The sequence below is a fragment of the Balaenoptera physalus genome (assembly GCF_965194825.1).
Source record: "Balaenoptera physalus genome assembly, chromosome: 12".
Lineage (NCBI taxonomy): Eukaryota > Metazoa > Chordata > Mammalia > Artiodactyla > Balaenopteridae > Balaenoptera > Balaenoptera physalus.
The window spans coordinates 29,493,244-29,518,685 of record NC_138897.1 but is presented as its reverse complement, the minus strand read 5'-3'; the positions used below and the strand labels follow the sequence as shown (position 1 = coordinate 29,518,685).

The following is a 25,442-nucleotide window of genomic DNA, read 5'->3' as shown; positions in this document are numbered from 1 at the left end:
AGTAGCTACTCTACCAAGAAGCATTTAAATTTGTTTTACTCAATTTAGAACCATGGAATCTTTTCTATCTTATCTTAAATTATCCATGCACCATCATAGAGACATTTCCATTCATATTTGGTGACTTTGTTTTGTTTTGTTTCGTTTTTGTTTTCAGACGTTTCAAGCCAAGAGTACTTGGCAGTTTCATTTTAACTTTGAAAGCCAAAGAAACCCCCAAATGGTAATAACATAGAATCCCCTGGGCCAGTCAGCATTTTATCATTGTGAATTTATTTGCTGAAGGCCCTTTATGCCTCCTTGCTTAATTTTTCAGTTATTCCTGATGCTGGGGAACTAGTAGGATCATTCATTTCTAAAAGATTTATATTGCTAATTTAGGATGTCCTGCAGAGTACTTCTGCTGGAACCCAACACTCTCTGGGGCCTTGTACCAAAAGGCTTGAGGTCAGGCCAGCCCCTCAGAAGGGGACTCTAAATAACTATTATTATTATTATTTCTTCTCATTGAGTTATCTTCACAATGTTAAGTTGTTTTCCATATTTTTTGTGTGTATGGATGTAACCAATTTTGGCAGCAACAAATGTTATTTCTGAATCTTCCCTGAATTATCTTGACCTTCTGATTACAAAAAGAAGAAATGGGTCCTTTGGGATGTGACCACATGGTGATGTGGAAGAAGTCCAAGATTCAGGCACAAAATGCATATCTAGTTGGCCCATGTCCCTCTGTCTCTGCTTAATCTCAGACCCTCTTCAGCATTCACCTTTTTTGGTACTCATCAGAGATACAGGAGATACACACCTGGAAGCTGAAGGAAATAAGTAATGTTACTCAGGAGGGTTAGGAAGGCCCAAGGAGAATAGACATTTGGGTTGAATCTTGAAGGACAAGTAGGCCTTGGCTAGTTAAAGAGGACATTCCAGTTAGGGTATAATGCTATTTGGCAGCTCTGGAAGGGACATGATGAGCTGAACAATGGTGGTTGGGTCCTGATGCTGAAAAGCCTGAAAGAGCAAACCAAGGAGTTTGGGCTTCATCCTCAGGACAAAGAGAAGCCATCAGAGCTTAGCAATAAGGCAGTGGGATCTTCATATTGGCCCCTTAGAAAGCTGTTTCTAGTGACAGAATGGAGACCAGAAGACACTGAAAACCTACCAATCCTCTGGAGGCTCTTGTGGTTCCAGTAACTGCTCCCTTTCTGTACTTGAAGTCTAGAGATACTAACAGCTTCTCTATTAATCAGTCGCTCCTTATGATTCCCTTACATCATCCACACTGTTGTAAATTAATTCTCCTTAACTATCCTGATTTGGGTGTGCCATCTGTTTCTTATTAAGACCTTGGCTGATACACCCTCCTTCATACTTCCTTATGTAAGCATCCGAAATGTGGATTGTGTCCATTTGCCATTCATTTTCTTTCTTTTTTAATTGAGATATAGTTGACATACAAAACTATGTTAGTTTCAGGTATACAGCATAGTGATTCAACATTTAAATAAATTTCAAAAAGATCTCCACGTTTTCTAGTAACCATCTGTCTCCACACAAAATTACTACAATATTATTGACCATATTCCTTATGCTATACATTACATCATCCCATGACTTACTTATTTCATAATTGGAAGTTTGTACCTCTTAATTCCCTTCATGTATCTCACCCATCCTCCCACCCTGCTTCCCCCTGGCAACCACCAGTTTGTTCTCTGTATCTATGAGTCTGTTTTTGTTCTGTTTTGTTAAGTCATTTGTTTTCTAGATTCCACATATGAATGAGATCATACAATATTTGTCTTTCTCTGTCCAACTTATTTTACTTAGCATAATACCATCTAGATCCATCCATGTTGTTGCAAATGGCAGGATTTCATTCCTTTTTATGGCTGAGTAATATTCCATTGTGTGTGTGTATATATATCACATCTTCTTTATCTGTCCATCTATTGATGGGCATCTAGGTTGCTTCCATACCTTGGCTATTGTGAATAATGCTGCAATGAACATGGGAGCACGTATGTCTTTTCAAATTAGTGTTTCTATTTTCTTTGAGTAAATACCCAGAAGTGAAATTGCTAGATTGTATGGTAGTTCTATTTTTAGTTTTTTTGAGGAATCTCCATTCTTTTTTCCATAATGGCTGCACCCATATGCATTCCCACCAACAGAGCACGAAGTTTCCCTTTTTCCACATCCTCACCAACACTTGTTTATTATCTTTGTGCCATTCATTTTCAAGTCTTTACTAGTTCAACTGAAATTTACCATTTGCCAATTAAGTTTTATTTGAGGCAATGATTTCAGAGTCAGGAAAGGTCAGGGTTAACCAGGGTAGCTCAGGAAACCTTCAGAGGGGAGACTGATAAGCATCTGCTGGCTGGGATCTATGAAGAGAAACTGAGCGTAATTCTAAGAATGCAAGAGTGTGTGTTAATAGGAAAGCAGGAAAGACACTTGCAGGGGCCACAGAGATCATCTTTCACGGGACACGTGGTGGGTCGTGTGGAGAATCAGCAGGACGTACATTTGGGAAAACCTATTTCCCTTCTAGAGTTATTTCCCTTTCTAATTACATTTGACCCAAGCTAATCTTACCATGATTTTGCTGACCCTTGAGCATTCATTGTAGTAAGGTCAGGAAAGAAGTTTCAGAAACTGACCTAAGAAAAAACATGTTCAAAACAAAAAAAATTGCCATCAACTAACTTTTTGCGAGTAACTGAGGGTTGAGACAAATCCTTTGTTTCCCCATCCTAAACACCAACAGGATGCACATCCTGTGCAAAGTAGGATTAGGTGCCTTGCAGTGGGATGTAACAGCCAACGGTGCTGGTTGCTTCTGTGTTTTGATTTTTGGAAGCAGAATCCTGAAAGGCAATTTTTTGGCATGAATGTTTCCATTTGCCCCAATGTGAATATTGTGCTTTTCTATTGAGGTACTAGAACGTTCAAATGGGGACAGTAGGGAGGATGTAGCAGGAGTTTGAGCAACTAGATTTTTTTGAAGGAGTATATAAGAAACATTTGGATAAATCTGGGTAATATGACTTTCAAAACTGCAATTAGATAATACTAGAAATAGGATATTTCTCTTCATTCTCATGTAAGGGCAGCTCCAGGAAAACCCAAAAATTCAAAAAAATAATTCCATAAATACATATAACCCCTATCCTCCTAGTCTGGACTTACATGTCTCAGGGAAGTGAAATGTGTATGTGTGATTCCTGATCTCAGACTTTAAAAAGAAAATTAATGGGCCATACAGAAAGACTCCTTGGAACTATCTTGGGAAATGGATATAAAGGGATCTGGCCCATAAAAACTAGGTCCAGGGGTTACTTGTGGCCTTCTGCATTTTGCTGGATTTAGGGAAGACACTCTGTCAAACAATTTTTCCTTGATGAAGTGTCACATACAGATAATATTGTTCCTTCAAAGAAAAGCTCTGTCTCTCGTTACCCAGGTGTCCAAAAGTAAGGAGGTGGGTCGAGTGGAGAAAAGTCCAACCCAAGTGTTAGGAGGTGTGATTCATGGAAGATCTGTCCAGAATGGACAGGAGAATCTCTGGAGCCTGGGGGTCAGTGAATAATAAGCAGGTTATAAAATAGAAACACTCAGAATAATCCTTTTCAGGAAAGAATCTTAATGCAGAAAGCGAGAGTTTCTACACCCTCTTAGAATAGCCACTGCTGGGACTGACCCAGTCCTCCAGGCTCCCATCTGCCCTGCAAAGGGGAAATTGCCCTTAGAGCCTCCCTGCATGGGTTATTTCTCTCCTGTTTGTACAGGTCCCCATGTGTTTAATGGATTTTACCTCACTACATTTGTGGGAAAGGAAAGCAGCAGGAGAGCTCTTATCCATGGGTACCCTTTTCTTCATTTTATAAAATATCCCCACCTTCCCTCTCCTCCCAACACATATTAAATCTGCTTTATTTTCTTGTGTGAGGCCTCTGAAATAGGCAGCAAAGAACAAGGAAAAAAATCAAGATTTGCTAGTCGAGAGAACTGAGTCTGAGTCCCATTCTACCTGGTGAGCATTCACCCCTCTGAGCCTTCATCTGAAATGGAGGTTGTGAACTAGACAATGTCCGAGGCACCAAGTTCTAAAATTATGTAATTTTAAGGGAAGGAAATGGAAAGTGTACTCAAACCCCTTTATAAAGATGGAGAGAAAGTAACTTTATAATATTGGGCTGAAAGAAATGTGCCTCTGTCTTCATGGTTTCCTGGTGTCCATTCACAATTAGATTCAAGCACATTTCAGATAGAAGACCCCCCAAAGAAACAGAGTCACCTAGTAGGGGATATTAATTCCCAAGGCTTTCCTGAAAATCTCTGCCACAGCTGAGTGAATGATACTTGATTTCGGGATTGGAAACCTTAATTGTAATATCTTTTGCTCCCTAACATATCATACCCACTTGGATTTGAGAAGCAGTTTTATAGAACTTTAGAGCTTTAGCACTTGATGTAACTTTGCAGGTATATCACTGTGTTGAGGGAATGAGGAAAAGAGAAGCTGAAGTGGAAGCCCACAGGTCCTGATTTTCTTGCTCAGAAATATAAAGAAGAGATTTTTAAAGCCTGAAGGAATGCTGGACATCTTAAAGCCTGAAGAGATGCTAGGAAGAGGCTTCAGGTGATAAAACCCTTGGAATGTCATGCAGAATTGTATTCAGATGTGAATATGTCCATTTTCTGAGGAGAGCTATGTAAATTTGAGAAGATTCTGAGAGGGGTCCAGGATGCAGCAAAGGTCGACCTTTCTCATTTTACATATTAGAAAGCTGAAACCCCAAGAGGAAAAGTGCCCGAGAGCTCATGGTTCATGTCAGAGCCAGGACTTGAACACAGATTTCTTGAAAACAATTCTGTTTCTTATTCTGCTTGGGTCTTTTGCAGACAATTTTTAGACCAGATCTTAAATTTTCAATTCTTTGAAAGCATAACATAATTCACTTACTTGTAAAGAGACAAAACCAGTCTAGCAAGATTTTCTAGGCTGCAACCCTGTCCCATGCACCTATCTAGCTCCATCACTCTCTGAACATTCCTCCAGGCTGAGATGTTTCAATAAATACACACATGCATGCATACACACGTGTTCACACATTCACGTGTGCATATGCACATGCACTATTTCATGTATGTCCTTGTGGCACTACCTCACATGCTCTGCAAAAGGAGAGAGACACCAATGAAAATAGTGAAATATTTGTGCTGGCTGAAAAAAACGGTTGTGGGTTTCCTGTAGGGCTGACCATTATCTTCCCTCCTTCTTAGTACAGTCATGTGGCTATGACTGACCTCTACCCACCTGGGTATGGAAGACTTGTTACCAGGTAGAACTTGTATTTTTGGAATACAGTGTTTACCATGACTGCTGAAGATACCAACAGACCTAAGGAAATATGGGGGCAGAAAGTAATTTTATTTAAAGTTGCAGTTAAACTTTTGCATTGACACTGAATGTCAGCCTCTGTCTTTCTTCCCTCTACCATGAGGAGATTAAAGCAACACCGCAGCACATGCCACCATGTGGGGGCACAAACCTATCATGACTCAGTGTCCACAAGAGGCCTCCAACTACAATCTGTCAGTAGGGGTCCCAACAAGGATGGGGATTCTTAGGGCAACTGGCCCAAGTACTGGCATAGTCAGGGAGACTGTCGGCTTATTCATGCTCCTATAGATGGGTGTGGCAGCTTTTCTGAACAGGACAACACACTGGTTCACCGGAGAATAACAGCGTGATCTTGTTCCCTATAGAAATAAGCTCCAGTAGGCCCAAGTGTATTGGACTGGTGGCCTGAGCAGCTGCCCCATCACCAGTCTCAGGGCTCGTGGAGTTCACGACTATGGGAGACACAGAGAATGCAGGGCAGTGTCGCTCTGGGGCTCATGGGACGAAACCTCTGCATAGCCTCTACAGACTTCCCTCTTTGCCTCTCTCCCCCAACCCCTCCTTCCCCGTGGCATACACAACACAAACACACACACATGCGTGCACACACACACCTTCAGAGGTTATGCCCTATGCCATAGTGATAGTGGTCTCATTCCTAAAAATGCTTGAATAAATTCATTTTTTTCAACTTCAGTAATTTTTTATTGATACTCAAGGGCTGTTTGGATATCTATGATTTGGCTAGAATTCTGATTGATTGTTAGTGCTCCCTGATTTCTGTAGAAAATAGCTGAACGAGAGAAAATGGTCTCTCAAGCTATCGTGGGTGAATTATTTTATTAAATGAACACTACACTTTACTCTCCCCATCATTGTGTTTGAGATATTTTTGCACATCAGCTTGGCATGGTGTGCCATCCACTTGAATGGTGCCCTGGCAGAGCACCTTTTCTTGGACTCTGGATGGTTTCCTCTTTTGTGGCAACACTGATGGCTATTCCCCAGGTGTACGTTGAATCACCTCCTACCAACACCTTGAAAATCAAGTTTCTAGATGTGAGCTGGGATGATTCCAACATGTGAGCTGGAAAATGACAAGTAGTGGGCAGTGTTTCTAAGCATTTTTGATTGGATGAGAGCCTTAGAGAGGAGGGAATGCCACACTCCAGCAGGTCTAGGCTTTCTCTAGTTTGAAGATTGTTTTCTTTAATGTGAAAGCCCCACAGGCCAGGGGTGGTGCCAAGATTGTCGCTTCTGTGGCATTAACAATAGGTGACTCTAAGAGGTCTCTTTGGGCTCATGTTAATGACATGTTCATTTTGAGTGTCAGTTATCCATAGAGCAGAGAGGAAACAGGCTGTAAAAGGGGAGGAAGGCACTAAATTCTTTCTCTGAGAGTCCTTTTCCATTGATGTTCTACAGTCAAACAAAACTCAAGTTCAACAGTCCATTCTGTGTCTGTGTCCTTTCATGAAGATTGTCTTTGAAATTGAGGCATTACCATTGGAAGATACCATATGAAGATGGATCCTCTCCTGGAATGTCAGAGGACAGAAAAAGCTTCTGGCTTCTAACTGGGAAGAAGAAAGGCTTTTTTTCCCCACCTTCCTAGAGGAAACTCTCTTCACTATTGAGAGACAAGTGCTGGACAGAGATGGAAAGAAAGAAGCCAAGAGTCTTGTGGCTCAGCCATAGGCCTCACAGCCTCTTGGGTTTCCTGCAAAGTGCGGCAGTGTGGCAGAGTTGAGTGCATGCTAGACTGAGACTAGGAGGCCTTCTGTGAGATCTTGGACCTCAGAGTTCCCATGTGTAAATGAAAAATTTGAATCAGCTCCCCATCTCCATCAGGCTCTGAATTTCTATGACTTTGCCAGTCATTAAAAAGGGAAACTTACACAGCTTTGCCTTCTGAGGAAAGAGGGAGTATATGGGAATTGATCCAGTTTGAATTCAGTAATTAATTTATTCCACATACACAGTCATTCTGTAGAGTGTGCCAGACACCGTGCAAGGCTCTGCAGATGCAAGTCTTGAGTCGTAAACTCAGAGTCCTCTGAGAGCTGATACCCTAATAGACCACATCTGTTTCTGGACTGGGGCCCCAAATCCGTGGGGGTGTTAGAATAGTGCTGGTGGCCCTGTCTGCCAGGCCAGATTTATAAGTCCTTTGGTCCAGTTCCTGTATTGAGTTCACAAACACCACTGATCAAGTGCTAAATTTAGCAAGTCCTATAGGCTGTAAATACAGTGATGAGTAAGGACAAGGCTTCCTGCCCTCCAGGAACTCCCAGCCTAATGGGAGATGGAAGCCAAATGTGACCTGAGGATGTGGTCTATAGTTGAGGCAAGGGCTGGAGGAATAGAGAAGGGGCAGCTAACCCAGTCGGAGTGTAGGGAAAGGTGGGCAAGTTAGAACAGAGCAGGTGGTCAGAGAACCTCACCTGAAAAGCAGAGGATAGAATCTTCCAGAAGATGCTTCTCACTTATTTGATTTGGGCAAAGTTCTATAAAACTGTACCAAGAACCTGCTTTGTGCAAAACCTACACCGAATGCGAGGTCGTCGTGGTGGAAACGGAGGTTGCAGTGTGTGGAGAGTTGCTCTGGCCTAATGAAATCAGACAGCGAATTTAACAGAGGGCCTGAGTGCCTCTGAAGATATACCCGGTGTGGCCTGTTTCCTGCCCTCAGGAATCTTGCCCTTTGTGTGGGGAGGCAGGCTCTTTATCCAAAATAGTAAACATTCAAATGATATTCAAAAATTCAAAAATGATGGCTTTGACAGTAAGTTCCCTGGATGGTCAGGAAAATAAAGCATTTGACCACAGACTGGAGTAAAAAGGAAATGACTTCAGAGCCTCTCAGACTTGAGTTTTCAGCTGTACTTCACAGTCTCTGGCTGAGAACAGAAAGTCTTCAAGCTTTTGTTTCCGTATATGTAAAGTGAGGGAGGACAACTCTGCCTCTTGGTGTTGCTGTGAATTGGGGTGCTAGCGATGTGGAGATGGAGGGGCAGATAGGAGCAACTCTTGTCTTCAGATTAGATAATGGTTAGATTGCCCAGACTGTGAGTCATTTCTTCGTCCCCAGAACACAGGGAAAAATTACCTGGAAGAGGTGCTGAACTGAAGATAGCATGACTTTTCTCTGGAACTAAGGCTTGTCCCAAGTCATAAAGTCCAGCCCAGACTTTGTGTGTCCTCGCTTTCTTCTCCCTCATTCCTTAATCCCACTCTGCTTTCCCTCTTTGGTGCAGACCTTGGATTCAACCCTCCCTCTGTGTCTGGGTTCTGGAAGAAGTTACATTGAGACACTAGCTGTAAGGCTTCTGTTTTTTATTCAGCCATAAATCTTGCATTTGTCCTCCTGGGTTGAGGTAGGGAGGAAGACGCAGAGTGATGGAGGAAAAGGATAGATTTCCTTCCTGTGCAGGCTTAAGGTGGTGGGGGATGTGGAAGTGGAGGTTGCTGTGTGGGGTTGGGAGGAGCTCTGGCCCAAGGGAATCAGAGGCAAATTGAATAAAAGGCCAAGCCCAAGGGCCTAGTCAAATGCCTCTGATTCCTTAAAGTGGAATTTATTACAATAAATAGGGGGGAAGTTATCTATGGCTTCTCAAACATCCAAAATTGGCAAAGCAGAAATATTGTTGTTGGCTTAAATGATGGCAAATTTTAGGTGGCCTAGGAAGTAGGAGCTTCCAGCAGTAATCAGAGGCTAAAGAAAATTCCCTTCCTACTTAATTGAATGTTTGATTAGGGGACCTACATGGTAAATCCTTTAAAGTCAGAGAGCCATGTGAGCAGAAGTACTTAAGGCTTCAGGGATGGATGCAAGCTTGCTGCATTGTGAACTGTGGCCTCCTATGTCGGGTAGTGCACAACTCATGCAGCTGTACATGGTGTTCCAGGAGGTCAGAATTCGAGCAGATTTTTAAAAAATTGGATTGTATTTGGTAATCAGATTTGGAGAAGAGGCTTTCCTGGTAGGTGAAATAGCATGAACACAGGTGTGTGGAGGTGACTGTGAACATGAAGTATGTGGAATTCAGGGTCTTTGAATTCTGTTTAGCTGTACTTAGTGTCAGTTGGAATCTCATAACTTGGGCCATGTTACTGCCTCTCGTGTCATAAACATATTGCTGGGCAGGGAGGACTGGGTGGGAAGATGTGGAGCTGTTGGGCCTGACACATACGGTGCCAGGAGCTCAGTGTAGACTTGGATTCCTGTTCTCTCTTCAGTTCAGAAATCAAGCTACTAACTGATATTTACTAAGCTCTTACTATATGCCCAGTGCATGTTGGGCAACAAAGGATAATAAAGGAAAATATAGTTCCCACCCTTAAGGATTCATCTCAGGACTTTCCTGGCGGTCCAGTGGTTAGGACTCTATGCTTTCACTGCTGTGGGCCTGGGTTCGATCTCTGGTCAGGGAACTAAGATCCCACAAGTCGTGAGTCACGGCCAAAAAAAAACATTCATCTCTCTCGATGAGGAGACAGAATTAGACCATACACAATCTAACATTAAACTGTATGGTGAAATCCATCAGGACTTCAGAATTTAGAGATTTTTGAATTGAACTTTATGAGTTGGGTTTGAAAATGGAGTGCCGTAAGAGGGAGTCTATATCTACTTCCCAGGGGCAGGGAAAGGAAAAATGGGCAATAGATATTTGGGATCTCCAGTAAGATTCATTCTACCACTCCCCTCTATCGCTGCTGTTTTCTTTGGTCATTTTCTTGGGGTTGGGGTTCCAGAAATCTGAAACCTTTTGACACTACTTCTTTTTTCTTCCAGTTGTATCAAGATATAATTGACATATAACATTAAGTTTAAGATGTACAATGTGATGATTCAATACATATATATATTGTGAACTGTTTAACACAATAAGGTTAGTTAACACATCTTTCACCTACCATAATTATCATTTTTTAGTTGTTGTTGCTATGGTTGACACTACTTTTTGGTACCTACTAATACCAATGTTTAATATCTCTGTGTGATTTGTGCATGTGGTGCTTCTAGTTTATGCTTCTTTCTTGTTTCATTGTCCCTGAAGGTCCATGGAGTCAGCAGAGTAGACCACCTGTTAGATAGAACCCCTGTGTTAAGGATGAGGATGGAGTCAAGGTTACACGTTTACTGCTAGAGTCAACCAACACAATTACCATCTTTAAGATGGCCTTTGAAGTTGAAACATGTTGTTTCTGTTGCCAGGCAGATGAGGAAACTGAAACTGAGATAGGCAAAATGACAGCCTAAGGACACACAGATGCCCAGTGGCAAGGAAACTGTAGCCTCTCTGGGCCTTCTGTTTCTTCATCTGTGAAATGACAAGCTTGAAGGAGATGATCTTGGAGGACCCTCCCAGCCCTATGTCCTGAGTCTGTGTCTAATACAGCTTTCCTGATTCCAAATGAATGTGTCTTCCGTAACACCAGGCTGTTTCTTTGCCTGAACAAAGGTGATTTGATTCCCCAAATCAATAAACAAATTAGAGAAACAGTAGAGAGCCTGGGAACCAAGGGCCAGCAGATGAGAGAAGAAGCCTGGGGGGAGGAGAGAGAGGGGAGGGAGGGGCTCCCAGGGAGCTTTCTACAAAAGCCAGAGCTGGACAGGCAGGGCAAGCAGGCAGGAGAATTGCAGCCTTCACTGGCCTTTTTCATTCTGTGGCATCATCTGCCTGGGAATCTGCTAATGGGTGGGAGGGGGGTTAGGGCAGACCCCTGAGCAGGGAGAGAGGGGCAGGGTCTGTATAGCAGGTGCAAATAGAGCTACAATGCAAATACTCAGGAAGGATCCAGGGACGAGCTGGAGGGGCAGTTGTGAAGCCTATCTTGGGAAAATACAGGGAGAGGTCCACAGCTGGCTGAAGGGCAAAGGTGCTGGAGGGGAGAGGTAGGGAACCCACAAGGGCAGGGCGGGGGTGTGGGGTGGGGGTGTGGGTGGGAGTGGAGGCTGGCCAGACTCTGGAAAAGGCCAGTGGTGAGTTTTGTAACTCAGTGGTACCTCTATGCCTGCCTTTACTAGAAGGGACATTTCCCATTGATGTCCAGTTATCGACAGGACCCAAGGCCCTTCTCTAAACATCAGAGCATCGGAAAGAGAAGAGGTACAGATTTTCCAGGAATGAGGCTTTAGCTGCCTGCTTTTATAACCTGTCAGAGCCCTGTGTTCAGTGGAATAGGATACCTCAGTTCATCACTTCGTATTGTCCCCTCCTTTAAATTTTTATTCTTCTGGATCCAGTTTTAACAAAGAAGCACTTAGAGACCTTTCAAATTTGTCACTTTCTGTACCTCCCTTCCTCCTCCATGGGTCTTTTCACCTCTTTCTGACCCAGAATACTGTGTGTCTTGCTCTTAGTTGACAAGAATGCATTAAACATGGATCCAGCCACTGATTTAAGGGAATGGACAATCTTCTGGAGCTTGTTCTTTTTGGGGTCAGATGATAATATTGCCCCCTGGGTTAAATCCAGATAGCACACAGGGACCGCCAGGTTTATCTTGTATGTTCCCTCAATTGACAGGAAACAGATCTGCACAGCAGCAGCAGACCAGCTGCACCATTGAGGGTAAACCAAGAGGCCCTGGATCCAAATGACTTCATGTAGAAATGAAGGTAGAACCAAAGCATTTACTAAGAGACTTTACTAAGAGTGCCAGCTGCTCACAGAGATGCACTGCATTTGAAAGCTGAAGCCTTAATCACGTTCCAGACCAGCCCCCTCACCAGACAACTGTAGCCCAGACTGGGCAGATGACTTCCCTAAGGTCACATGGTTAAATATTGGGGCCTCAGAAATATAATATCCAGTCTGTGTCTTTGTCCATTAGACCTTCCTAGTGCGGAACTCAGGTAAGAATCTGACCAAATAATGAGCACTGCACTTGAGTGTTGTACCCTAGTGGTTAAGGTTAGGGTTAGGGTTAGGGTTAGGTGACCGTGAACACTCTTTAAAATAAGAGAGTCTTCTTGGTCTGGGATGAACATGGGCCTCAGTCAAACCAGGAGGTGCACTATGGGTGGCCACACTTTCCAAACAGAAATCCGGACATGTGTGTCTTCATGGTGACAATGGGCAGTCAGATTATGTGACCTGGGAAAGTCTTTTGAAAATCAACAAGACACATTTACCAAGCAAAATCTGAGAAATCTGGCTCTTATGGTTCTTGGAAATATACAACCTTTCAGAGTATCTTGGAATCTTCCAAAAATAGACAGATTATTGTATATGACATATTTTGTTATGTATTTGCCATTTGGCTTGAATATAGTTTTAACCTGTGTTTTTGGCCACTCAGCATCAGTGTAGAGTTTCATAAATTATCACATTTGATTCTCTTTTACAGCAAGATTGATTGATTTCCTAAAAGAGTATAAACATCTGGGAAGTGGCAAATCAGATTCAAACCTTTGTCTAACTCCACATTCACACTCTTTTGTTAGTCTATGGTTGACTTTTGAGAAGCAAAATTCTTTTTTTACTGTAGAGATATTTTATTATAAAGGATTTCACTTATAAAAATGGATTTATTCTGATGGAGATTCAGAGAATCATAAAGTCACTGATCCTTGAAAAAAAGAAGGACTTCAGAATTTGTTGATCTCAAGCCCTTGTTTTGCAGATGAGGAAGTGAGGCAGGAGCTGGGAAGTGACTTTGGCCAGGTCAGGCGGCACTGAATCAAGACTCCCAAAGGAGTGAGCTCTCAACTCTGATGCATAGACTCCTTAGGTTTAAAACTAGTGACCATGGCCCTTGGGGTAGTAACCAAAGGTTGCCAAGGCCACAAGTGTCCTTAGTGGGGCTTGCTGAGTGTCTTAACCCCTACTCCCATCCCCCAGTAACAATAGCCACTTTTAAGAAAGATTGAGATCATACCTGCCTACCTTTGGCAAAGTTAAAGGTGGCCTACAGAGAGCTCAGAGGCGTGAACTATTACTTCTTTGATATTAGCTGTCTTCTCAAAACCATTTGTAAAAACATTTTGAGATTTCTTTTCACGAAAAGAAACACACACACACACACAATCTCACCAGCCTAACAGGATTATGTTCAGTTCTTAGAATGCTCCTCTCTACCGTCCATCTCTGTGAAAAAACCCTGTGGCGATCTAATCATTGTTTATATCCATTTGCATTTGCTTTCACTTAACTTTGTCACAAATACTTTCCCATGTTTTCTTCTCAATTTTAGTGAACAGATAATATTTCATTGAGTGAATATATGTGTGTGTGTATATATATATGTAATATATTTTACTAGTCTGCTATTATTGGACTTTTGAAAGCAGTTGAGCAATTTTTATGTAGCTTTTTATTTCTGGGATTGTTTCATTAGGACAGATACTTGAGAGTGGGAGTAGACTTCCCTTTTTCACTTGGTAAGTATGTCTTGTTGGTTTTCAAAAGACAAATCAAAATGCCCCCTTAGGTGGGTGTGGGCTTTCACCTGGTTTCCTTTTTTTTTTTTTTTTTTTTAATTTTATTTATTTATTTGTTTGTTTGTTTATTTATTTATTTATTTTTGGCTCTGTTGGGTCTTCGTTTCTGCGCGAGGGCTTTCTCTAGTTGCGGCAAGTGGGGGCCACTCTTCATCGCGGTGCGCGGGCCTCTCACTATCGCGGCCTCTCCCGTCGCGGAGCACAGGCTCCAGACGCGCAGCAATTGTGGCTCACGGGCCTAGTTGCTCCACGGCATGTGGGATCTTCCCAGACCAGGGCTCGAACCCGTGTCCCCTGCATTGGCAGGCAGATTCTCAACCACTGCACCACCAGGGAAGCCCCACCTGGTTTCCTTTGAGCAGCAATACCAAGCACCAGATGCACCCACCGCTGATCCCCTCTCCCATCAGAACTTCTGAATGCTTCCCTACTGCTCCGTCAGCTGAGAGTATGGGTGTGCTTCTTTGCTTCTCATCCTTCCTCTACAAAGCATTGGATCTTTTCTTTTTATAGTAAGTCTTACTGTATATGTTTCCTTCATTGCAGACAGTCACACATTTTTGGAAGTAGATGGAGGTGCAAACAGAAATGGAAGCTCTGTCTCTCACTTCATCGGTACAACCTCCCAAATGGGGGCAGAGGGCACCCCTGTGTTACTGTAGGGACTGGGGCCCCAGAGGTCAATAACCTGCTCAAGGTTCCGTGGCGGGAGCAGAAGTGAGTCTTCCACCCAGAACTTTGTACTGGGAATCCTGTGTTTTTTCACAACACCATAATGAAGCATGTTTTCATGTTCACACTGAGGCCATGCATGGGGCAACTGTCTTGTTCAACTTTGGCTCAGGTGATAATGCTGTCATAGGGTTAAAGTACAGCCAGCAGTCAGCAAGTGGATACTAAGAATTTCCATTGATAATGATTCTTCCAGAATGCAGTAGGACTGCTTGCAATCTACTTGTTCCCTTGGGAACGAGACAAATTATACTGATCCCCAAGCAGCAGCAGAAGTTAAGGACCCACAGCCAGGTTAGGGCACACAGGGTCATTCTTTGACAAAAACTACTGCCCTTGGTGTACATGTTGCTTGCTGCTGGTGGTGGGTTGAGCAGGCAGCTGGAAGCTGGGCCAGACCTGCCAGTCCAGAGGCTTAAGGAGGCCGGCTGGTTCATGGGGGAGTGACAGTAGTCACTGGCGGCTCTTTCTGGCCTCCTCAGCAGGAGAACATTTCTCACCAGGCCAGTCCAGGCTGGGCTCAGGGCCACCCAGCTGAGCGCCACGTGGCAGGCGGGCAGTAACATGGCTGGAGCTTGGGTTCTGGAGTCCAAAGCTGAACCTACAGCCTAGTGGTTTTCCTGTTTCAGGGCTTTAGTTTCTTCCTTAATCACACGAGGTAGTTGAGAATTAGACATGTACCGGGGGAGGACCCTAGAGGGCCGTGGAAGGCCTCGCCCCCTTAGTTTCCTAACTCTTGCAGCTTCTGATGGGGTGCTTTCCTGGCCACCAAACTCTGAGAATTCTGGCACCTGCTCATCCTTTATCTGGCCTGGAACTGTGAAGTCCAGCCTGGTGTGTGTGGTGTGTGTGCCTCTGTCCTAAGTCTGGTGTTTCTGAGTGGAGGGGTGTACAGGGGCTGAAACTTAGGCTCCTTTTTCCCTTTACAAGCTGTGAACACACAGGGCACAACTTCAGGAAAACCTCCGTGGTATTTGGGGGAAAATAATGCAGCACTAGCAGCTCTGCTCACGCTGTCATTTGCACACAGTATTGGAGCGTCAGCCCTGAGTGTAGGCACCGAAAGTGCACAGATGGAATGACTCCAGACTTATCTCTGCATGGTAAGCAGAAGCCATGTCCAGTTCACCTGCAATGGACTGCCCTGTGGCCAGCACAGTGCTTGGCACATGGACGTTACTCAGTTAACACTTGTCTGAAGGACTGACTGAAGCTACAGTCCCCGATTGCAAGGAGATCACAATTTAGTGCAGAAAGGCAGGTGGGTAACTAGTCACAGTGACATCCTGGTTAAGTGACTTGATAGAAATGTATACATGATAACTTGGGAGCCATCAAAGTAACATTTCCTTTCACTGAAGGAGAGGATTACAATTTCTTATTGGCAGGTAAGGATTCTGCTTCCTACAGGATGTCCAAAAAGATATATTGCTTCCCACAAAGATATATTGCCTCTGGAAACAGCCTGTGTTGGTGGAAAGCAGTCTGGCTTGGGGGTAGGGAGACCTATGTTCCAGACCTCACTGGCTGAATGGCCTCAGGCAAAATCTCTTTGTGCTACAATTGTTTTCATGTACAAAATCAGAACATTAACTCCTTCTCTGCAAGGCATTGCTTAAAAGCAAGCCTCTACCAGTTCCCTGCCACCCACAGAATAAAATCCAGACTCTGCGAGGCAGAATCCAAGCTCTTCACAATCTGACCCATCATTCTATCTATTGCACCTGGTATTTTGGTCACAGCAGTCTCCTGAATTTCCTTGAACTTTCTTTGTCCTTCTATGCCCCTGTGCAATGCTCCTTCTGCCTCGAGTGATCTTTCAAAATCGGCCTGTCCAGAGACTTTCCAAGCTCAAATGTCACCCTTTTTTCAGAGTAAGAAGAGTTGTCCCCTCACCTGTAGCTGGTCCCATGCTCCTTTAGGCATCCTTCTAACAGAGCATTTGCCCCATTTCATGCTTCCTGTTTATGCACCTGTCTGTCTTCTTCCCTGGTTTCTGCGAGGCTTTGGATCGCCCCGTCCTATTCCCCTGTCCCTGACATATGGCTCAGTGTTAAATAAGTGCTTGTAGCATCGTTGAATGTACTGAAACAGACTGACTACTCGGTCTCTCACTCCAGTAGGCAGAGGAGAACCGTTGGTGGAAGTGGTGAAGCAGAGGTCAGTGTTCAGTCTCTACAGAATCAGAGCAGGTTAGCCAGGGCGTGGATCCCCTTGGTGTATTTGGGGACTTGTGTGCTGTCCATAACTAGGAACACCTGCCTGGGGGAGCCGTACCCCACATCTGTAGCAGCACAGCTTCTTCAGGAAGTGGCTCTGTGTAGAGCAGAAAGGCAGAAGAGATAGGTGAAGGAAAGGCAGAAGGATATCCCTCTCTTCTGATTAAATTCTCACTTTATCTCTTCCTTTTTTCCTTTGATTTTCTCATAAGTGTTCAATCACTATTTGTTGACTGAGTCACTGCATTTATTAGTACAACAGTGACTTCTGCTTTGCAGAATGGAATAGTCCAGGTTGGAGCATGACTGATTTGGGGAGGAAGTTTGCTTTCTCCATCTGTGGCCCTTTCGTTTGACTCAGCAGCCCCATCCTTCCCTTAGGGAGTGTGGGAAGAGAGCTACTTAACCTCAGACTATCTAATCCCAACTCCATCATCATCAGGCAGTCCAGGGAGCATCTGGGAAATTAGAATTTCCTGAGAGTAAGAATCATGTTGTCTCCCCTTCTCTGTCTTCTAGCATATCTTCATAGCATCTAACAGCATCTTGCACCTAAATATTCATCAATTTAAATTTGCCTTCTAAAATCATTGTCAGTTGATATTTAACCACTGACTAGCTAACAAGTTCCAATCAAAATGTGAGAGAATAAAGGGTTTTTAAATTCTTTAGCTATTCATCCCCAAATTCCTTTCAGAATTCACCACCTGCTGTGGACAAGGGGTTTGCTGTTAAGGTTGGGACACTAGAATGCAGTCCTGTCTTTGCAACACACGTCTCCACCCCTGCTCTGCACCTGGCCTCCCTCTCCTGCTGACTCCTCTGAAGAGGTCATAGGTATCAGCCTGAAGAACTGAACCTCAACTTGCCCGGACAGTAGCTACGTCTAGAAACTGTGGCCTTCGGGCATAATGCATGGCAATGGCTTGTCCACTCTTTGAAAACATAGGTCTCTGATTGAGATGTCCCCAGTGCTTCCTCCCCTCAGGGACATGTATGCATGTGGCTTAAAGTCACCAACAATTGTTTTCAGTTTGGGTATAGAAAGAAAAGAGAATTTACCTTTGCTTAGCTCCTGATGTGTTATTCATTAGTTAGATTGTTGCCTACAGAAAATATCAGGCAGACTATAAGTCTTAGAGCATTTAATAGGCTAAAAAGAAATAAATATCCCTGGGTTAGATTTCTTGCAGGTGATATTAATGAAAACGATACATGCTTCCACCCATCTGAGGGAGAATACCTAACAAAACAAAACCAGTGATAGCTTCTCCCTCCCTCTTCTAGCAATAGCAATTATATTTTAGGAAAATAAATAAATGAAGAACACACCTTTTATTCAGCAAGACATAGATGGCATTTTTTTTTTTTTTTTTTATTCCTAGCTCTATCCTTTGGTACTGAAAACATTTACTCTGTGATGAGAACTCACATTGATTGGGGACTTCAGTATCACATACTGATGGAAAGGCATTCTAGATCCTATAGCAGCAAGATGGCACTACCTGAGGAGTCATTCTCAGGTCAAGGAAGTTCAGACTTTCAAAACAGACTCTTTGCTTTTGAGACCAAAGGCATTTGTGCAAAAGAGAAATAAGAGTAATCCTTATTAGCCAAAATGCCAAAGAATTAGAAGGGAAGATAACGTAAATGTGAGAACCAAAAAGATCTTTGAGAATAATCCTCTTGATTCACAAATAGGTGATTTGACTTTTCCTTTCATCAAACTGCTTAGTTGTTGTAAGTTCTTGAGGTGAGCAATGTGGTGAAGACCATTTAGGTATGGAGTTAGTTCAATCTAAGAGAAAAAATAATACTTGATGAATCCTAGTGTATAAGCACTTTGGCTTAATTACAACCGTGGCAGTAACCCCAGATGGCTGAGAAGATGACTCCCCAGGATCCCGATAGGAGGCATTACTCATTCTCACTCCAAACTCCATCTGCGTTCCACCCTTCCCTCCTGCCTTAATCTTAAGACCAGTTATGGTGCCTTGGAAGGTGACAGGTGGGGGATGTGTGGCAAGACCGTGGATCTTAAGGCTGCAGCTCCCTTATGCTTCTTGGCTCCTCTCCAGAGTTCACCCATCCTTCAGTGCTCATCTCAAGCCTTCCCTCCCTTGAGCCCACCTCACAGTGCATCCTGCCTCCGAGAAGCTGGTGCACATCTTCTCTAGAACGCTCTGCCCCAGCACCTGCTTATTTGCTGCATGTAACATCACATGTAGAGCTTTGTATGATTCACTTACGTGGCTATTTACTGTGGCACATGTGTCTTACTAGATTCTATCCTCCCTAAGGTAAGGGTCTCCAATAACATTTGTTTCTAGTTTTAATACTATTGCCCCACCAGTCCAGGACCTCCAATAGAGTAGATGCTCCACAGGTATTTGTTGGTGGATTTCTTGATTGCTCTTCTCTATTTCTGAGAGTCTAACATAATATTTTGATGGATTTGTCCTTACCTTTTCTTCTGAAGGATGCATTAAATATTTAACACTAGCAAACTATTTTTTTAAATGAGAAATTATAACTTTTGGCTGTCTCTTCCTCCTCCTTTTTCCTTTCCCAAGGTATTGTCCTTTTGAGGCAGTTGGAAAAAAAGAAGGGGACGGGGAGAGAAGAAGCAGGAGGAAGAAAGAAGAGGGAGCAACAATAAGGGAAGGGAATGTCTAGGGAAGCAGATGAAGAAAGGGGTAGAAAACTGTAAAAGTAGGTGAGGACCCAGGCCCCAGCATAGGGAGATAAAGGAGCCAAAAGAGTCTTGGTCTTGGTGGAGCCATGGAGACTGCACTGTCCTCCACAAAGACTGTTCCTCTCCTTCACGTACTTGGGTCAGCTGCTTCCCAGCTCCTCTTCTAGGAGAGAGGGGTACAGACTCTGCAAGCACGTTGCTCACCAAATCAGAAGAGTTGTTTTTTTCACCTCTATTCAGGAACTTGCTCTGTCTTACTCTGCTGTGTCCTAGGTGTGGACATTAAAATATGGTGTTTTAGATTATGACGACAGCCTGGGATAGATGTATATACTGGTTGTTTACTTATCAGGGAGTTATATCTTATCTCTTTCCAAAGGAATTTCAGAGGTTTATATGCATAACACAAAATTCAACAATTATGGGAAAAGCAAAGCAGAAACACCTAAACGGAGTGGGAGCTACCTGGCTCCTTGTAGACTCTGTTTATCTACACTGGGGACTAAATTGGGCTGTAAGTTTGCTAGAAGTTACAAGAAAAAAGGAAACTTTTGTATAATCATTTTCATTAACAGAAGGCACACATTTACCCACAGAATATTTCTGAAATAATCTTTAAATAAGAGTTGTCCCTTATATAGTAGAAAATATTTTCAAGTGCAGTTTTAGAAATGACAGAAACCCTAATCAAGCAGATGGCTTTCAAACTGACCCTCTTGAAAGGTACAGGTTATATGACTGAATTGGAAATTCAAGAAAACATTTCCAAGGTAGAATCAGATAATATGGTTCATCTGACCCATTTATTCCAAGACAGTCATGAGGAGAAAGGAAAAAAAACTAATTTCCTAGGTGATGCAAATTTCTTGATGCAGATTTACTGGATGGTGCAAATAATAATACTGGAAATAATAATAATGCCCCTTCCTTTGCGCCTCATTCAATTTTTCTTTGATTTCTCAAAGTTTACTGAAGAGTAGAGTAAAGCATAAAAAGTATGGGTATATGAGTCTTAGCCCACAGCACTGCTGCGTGTTTGCTGTGTGATCCAGGACAAGGCAATTCATTGCTCTGGGCCTCGGTTTCCCCATCTGGTAGTAAGGAGTATCTACTACCTTATTGTTCCAAGGGTTAAGTGGCATTGTGAATGAGCAAACAAGTAGCATAGTATCTGAGATTTAGTAAGCGCTCAATAAATGTTAGTTGAATCTTTTTGTAACAGAATGCAATTGAAAATGTGATGTCTTCTCTCAAGGAATTTCAAGGGAAGCCATAGAGTTCAAAAGGAGAGTTCTGGTAGCATCATTTTCACTGTTTCAAAATATACTTGGTCCTTTGGAGTATCGGTGTCACTGCCTTTCTTACTAAGGCAAAAAATGTTTGGTGAGGAGGTACAGAAAGACCCCCTCACTCCCCTCCCTATCCTCTCCCTGCTACTGGCCCCTGGCCCTCGCACAAAGGCTCACCCCATTCGGCTCTCCGGTTACTTTGTACCTGTTGGGCCTGCCCCCATCCAGGGCCCTTTTTGGCCTTTCTTTTTTCCTCTCTCAAAGGACCCCAATGGGGTCCCAGGGCCCAGTGGCTGGCTCCCAGGTCGCCTCACAGAGGCTGTGTTGTCCAATAGAAAGGCATGTGGAGTCCCAGGGTGAGAGAGAGGACGACATTATCAATCATGAGCTGTGAAAAGCCAGGAGGGAGAGGGCGAGCCAGCCAGAGCAGGGAGGACTGAATTGAAGTAGAGGGTTTTTTTCCTGTTCCTGTTGTTGTCGTTGTTGAAGGGAGCGTTCTTGGACATCTGCCCAGACACATGCTGAGTTAAAGAAGCAGCAGGATAAATTCTTAAAGAATGAATTGGGAGAGGGGAAGGAGCTGGGGGTGGGGAAGAGTAGTGAAAAGAAACCAGGGAATGATTCCAACCCCCAGACAAAGGAGGCCCCTGCAGATCAGCCCAGCCCCAGCTCGGCCTTTCTGTGGTTCAAATATTGGTTTGTTTAGCACATAATCCAGGAGCACCAATGCTCCCTAATAGCTGCTTTGGGGCCCACTAAGGGGCCAAGGAAAGAAACTACAATTTCTTGAGCTTACTTTTTGTATCCAGTGCAGGCTGAGAATGCTTTGTGGGAGCAACTCTCCTTCACTTCGTTGGCCCCAGAGGTGCTTGCCGGTGAGCCACAGTTCACGATGCAGGCAGAGTGGTGATGAGAGCATGGGCTCACCATTGGTGATGGCATGTTCTGTTTGGTGACAAATGTCTTTTTCCTTTTGAAGAGAAGGAACTTATAAAAAGCTCTTCTGGAGTCTGTGGTAGGAAATCAAGGACTTTTAAATTAAAGAACCCTCAGTATAGTTTCCAAAATGAGAAAAACAAAATAAGACCTTGTGATGATGGTGGGACAGCTAGATTCTAACTACATTCCCCCATCACTGGACTGGAACTGCCCATAGAAAGGTGAATAGAAATGTACTTGTGTTTTCCTATTTATTGTCTTTGTAATGAAATTCCCTAATAGGAAGTATGTTGCTCGCTGCTTCCAGACTGATCAGACCAGACTTCGAGATAGAATAGTTGGTGAGCATCAAGCAGCCAAAGAGCCCATGATAGCTCATTTACTCATTTTTTGGTGGTTGTTGCAACATGTATATCTCAACCATCCAGTGGGTATTCATTAAAGGCCCCTTGTGGCCCAGCCCTATGTGAGAGCCTAGGGATATAACAGGTATATTGGGCCCTTAGCCTGGCCAGTGAAACTCTAGATGGTCAGCATTTTCAGCAAGACTTAGCAAACCTTTCTCTTCTTGAGTGAGTAGGTTCATGCCACAAAAAGTAACTGCACAATTTATAGAGACCATGGGGGAACCAAATGTTGTACTTACAATGTAATAAATCTAAGTGAATGACAGCTCCTTGAGTTGAGCATTATATACTCTGTGTGTCATATTTATTTATCCCCTAGGCTTCCAACTGGCTCCTCCATGGGTGTACACACTTTCTCTCCAGTTCAGCAGGTAGGAAATGGAGAGAGGGAAGAACAGTGAAAATTTAATAAAACAATCCAAATTCGACCCTTGGGACCTTATATTAATGGCTTCAAATGAAGAAGATGGGCATGTTTTCATCCAAATCATGGAAGAGTAAAAGACTAACTTTTCAAAACACACACTGGGTCTTATTATACTTCCAAGTAAGTGGAGTCACATTTCAAAGTCTTCTTCTAAAGAGGCTATGCACTAAATATTGCCATTGTTGAAAATATGTTTTGAAATATCCTTTTTTTTTTTTTTTCTGTCTCTATGTCACTGGTTTAAAAAAAAAGAGAGACCATCACAGTGGTTTCTAACTTATATAGCTGACTTTTTCCAACAGGGCCCCAGGGATCTACAGTTAGGAAGTTCCGTTATACTGAAATGTGGTGGAGTAGGTTACCCGTGACCTTGTCACAAGGCAGTGGAAACAATGGGACTCGATGTCTGTGAGCTGCTGCAAGTTCTAACTTGTCAAATCTGGCAATGTTTCCTGAACCATAGGTCATCATCCATGTAGTGGACGAAAGTTCAGATACCACTAAACTGGGTGTCTCTTTGAATATGGTGATTTCAGGGGCAGCTGAGGACATGAGGTGTTTTTGATCCATTTTGATTTGTTTTCAGTCATTTTGAAAATTATTTCTTGAGCTTTGGCTGTTTTTCCTATTCTGTATAATATGAAGAGTCAGACTGAAAGGGGGTAGATGGAAGGAGGAGAGGGGAGAGCGAGAAAGAGAGGGAGCCTCCACTGACTTGGGCTTCACATCTTCAGACCTGCTGTGAATTGAATTGTGTCACAAAATTCATATATTTAAGCCCTATCTTCTGATTTAACTATATTTGGAGTAAGGAAGTAAAGTTCAATAATATCGTAAGGATGAAGTCCTGAGCCTCTAGGATTAGTGTCCTTACAAGAAGAGACACCAGAGACCTGATTTACTCTCTCTCTACCATGTGAGGTCCAGTGAGAAGGTGGTCATCTGCCAGCTAGGAAGGGAAATTTCACAAGAAACCACACCCTGTAGGAACCTTGATTGTGGACTTTTGAGCCTCCAGAACTGGGAGAAAATGAATGTCTGTTGTTTAAGCCACCCAATATATGGTATCTTGTATGGCAGCTGGAGTAGACTAAGACAAACCCTTTTTCCAGTTACATCTATCAGATAAGTGGAAAAGAATGAGCAATAGTGGAAGTTTCTTTCCCAACTCCTCCCAGAAGATTGAATCTCCATCTAACGACAGAGTAGAAACTTAGGAAGTAGAGACAAATGGTTCCCACTGCAAGGCCTGTTTAGATCCACTTGGGATTTTTGAAGCTGGCTTAGACTTTAAGATGTTACAGACTTGGTTGCCAATGCACCTTCTCATTTCTCATGCTTGCAAGTGCAGCACAACTTATAAATTTTACTGATACACTCTATTACGTTGGTGCCTGTTAATGATTTTTTTTCCTTTTTGGTCACGTACAATTCTATTGATCAGACTGAATTCTGCTGATAAAATGGATCTAAACTGAATTTATTTAAACATGTTAAGCCAATTGAACAACTGAAAATACTTGAAGTTTTGTTAATCGCTTAGGAGAAATAAGAATTAGTAAAGTAAAATCCTGGGGCTAGTCACATTCCAATTTCCATTCTGCCAGAAGAAGAATAACCATGATCAGGTTTCTGTTTTGACAATATGCCATTTTTATAAATCTCAAGTCATCACTGGGCATCCACGGCATGTCTGCCACCATGATTATGCTTAGAGAATACCAAAAATGTGAGAACGTAGCCTTGTAGTAGGAAGTAGTAGTCCTGGAGCAAAAAAGAGTTCTAAAGATGAAAGCAGGGAAGATTTCTACAACAGAGGAGCAAAGTGGTCAGTTGCTTTGGTCTTTGAATTTAATCCCTTTGGCCGGGCACAGTCCCACCTGTAAAATTTGGCCATGACCAATGCCAAATTGCTGTCAAAGTTTGTTTAGCATGTCTCAGATCCTTATTCTTTGTATCCAGATTCCTTACCACTGCTTAACTCTTCTTGCCAAGGGGAAATTGAGACTTGATAAGTCCTAAGTAACTGAATGTGAATTAGTATAAAATACTGCCTTTAATTGTTTTCCTGGTAGAGGAGAGAACACACTATGATATCATGCAGTATTTTCCAAATGGTTTACACAAGGACACTCATTCCTCTGCATGTTAGTAGAAATCATATTGTAAAAATTTTAAGTAGCTAAACTGTTTGGGAAAAAAAAAAATAGTTGGTTCTTGATAGTAGAACTTCTTGGAATCTTTAATCCAGTAATCTGTGTTGTGAATCTACAAAAGAAAGAAGGGAGATGATATACTATGTGCAGCATTTCCCAAAGCGATTTGAACATGGGACACTTATTTTGACCCAAGGTCAGAAGGGGTCAACGTTATACGAAACAAATTAACATTGAGAAAGGCTGCTTCAGTTGAAAACCTGAATCCTTTTGCAAGGCGGTAACCTTACATAGCTACAGTTTACCCAACCATAAAATTTGGGGACTGACCTAGCTGATCTCAAAGGCTCTTTCTAGATGATTCTTACTATAAAATCCTTAGAGGCATCTCTAAGGGCAGAATTTCAGACTAAGGGAAGAGGTATAGAGATCTTTGGAGCTTCTCCAATCACAACGACAAGTTTCCCCCCTCCTTTTTGCCTATACAAAGGCCACGTTTGTACCACGTGGGCCTTGGAACTGAATGGGGAGTGACAGGGAAATGGGGCTGTGTGTTCAGAGCCCAGGCAGCAGTCTTCCGGTCAGAGGGCAGCTTCCGAGAGGGGAGGCCGAGAAGTGGGCCCCACATTCCTACTCACAAGGCAGACATGCCAAGATGGGTTAGTCACACTCAATCTGGAGAACACAGCCTACCAATGCTACATTTCCTGGGTCAA

The 25,442-nt window shown here is 43.0% G+C and overlaps 1 protein-coding gene and 1 long non-coding RNA gene across 6 annotated transcripts in view; one reads left to right on the top strand and one right to left on the bottom strand.

Annotated features, from left to right (window-relative positions):
* The window catches only part of SETBP1 (SET binding protein 1), a 407,558-nt gene that overhangs the window by 160,766 nt on the left and 221,350 nt on the right, over positions 1–25,442 (top strand). The window lies entirely within an intron of this gene.
* LOC309639065 lies at positions 185–25,214 on the bottom strand. The gene is made up of 2 exons (XR_014251448.1): positions 14,207–25,214; positions 185–13,870 (listed from the first exon to the last, which is right to left on the bottom strand). It is a non-coding gene; the product is annotated as an uncharacterized lncRNA (long non-coding RNA).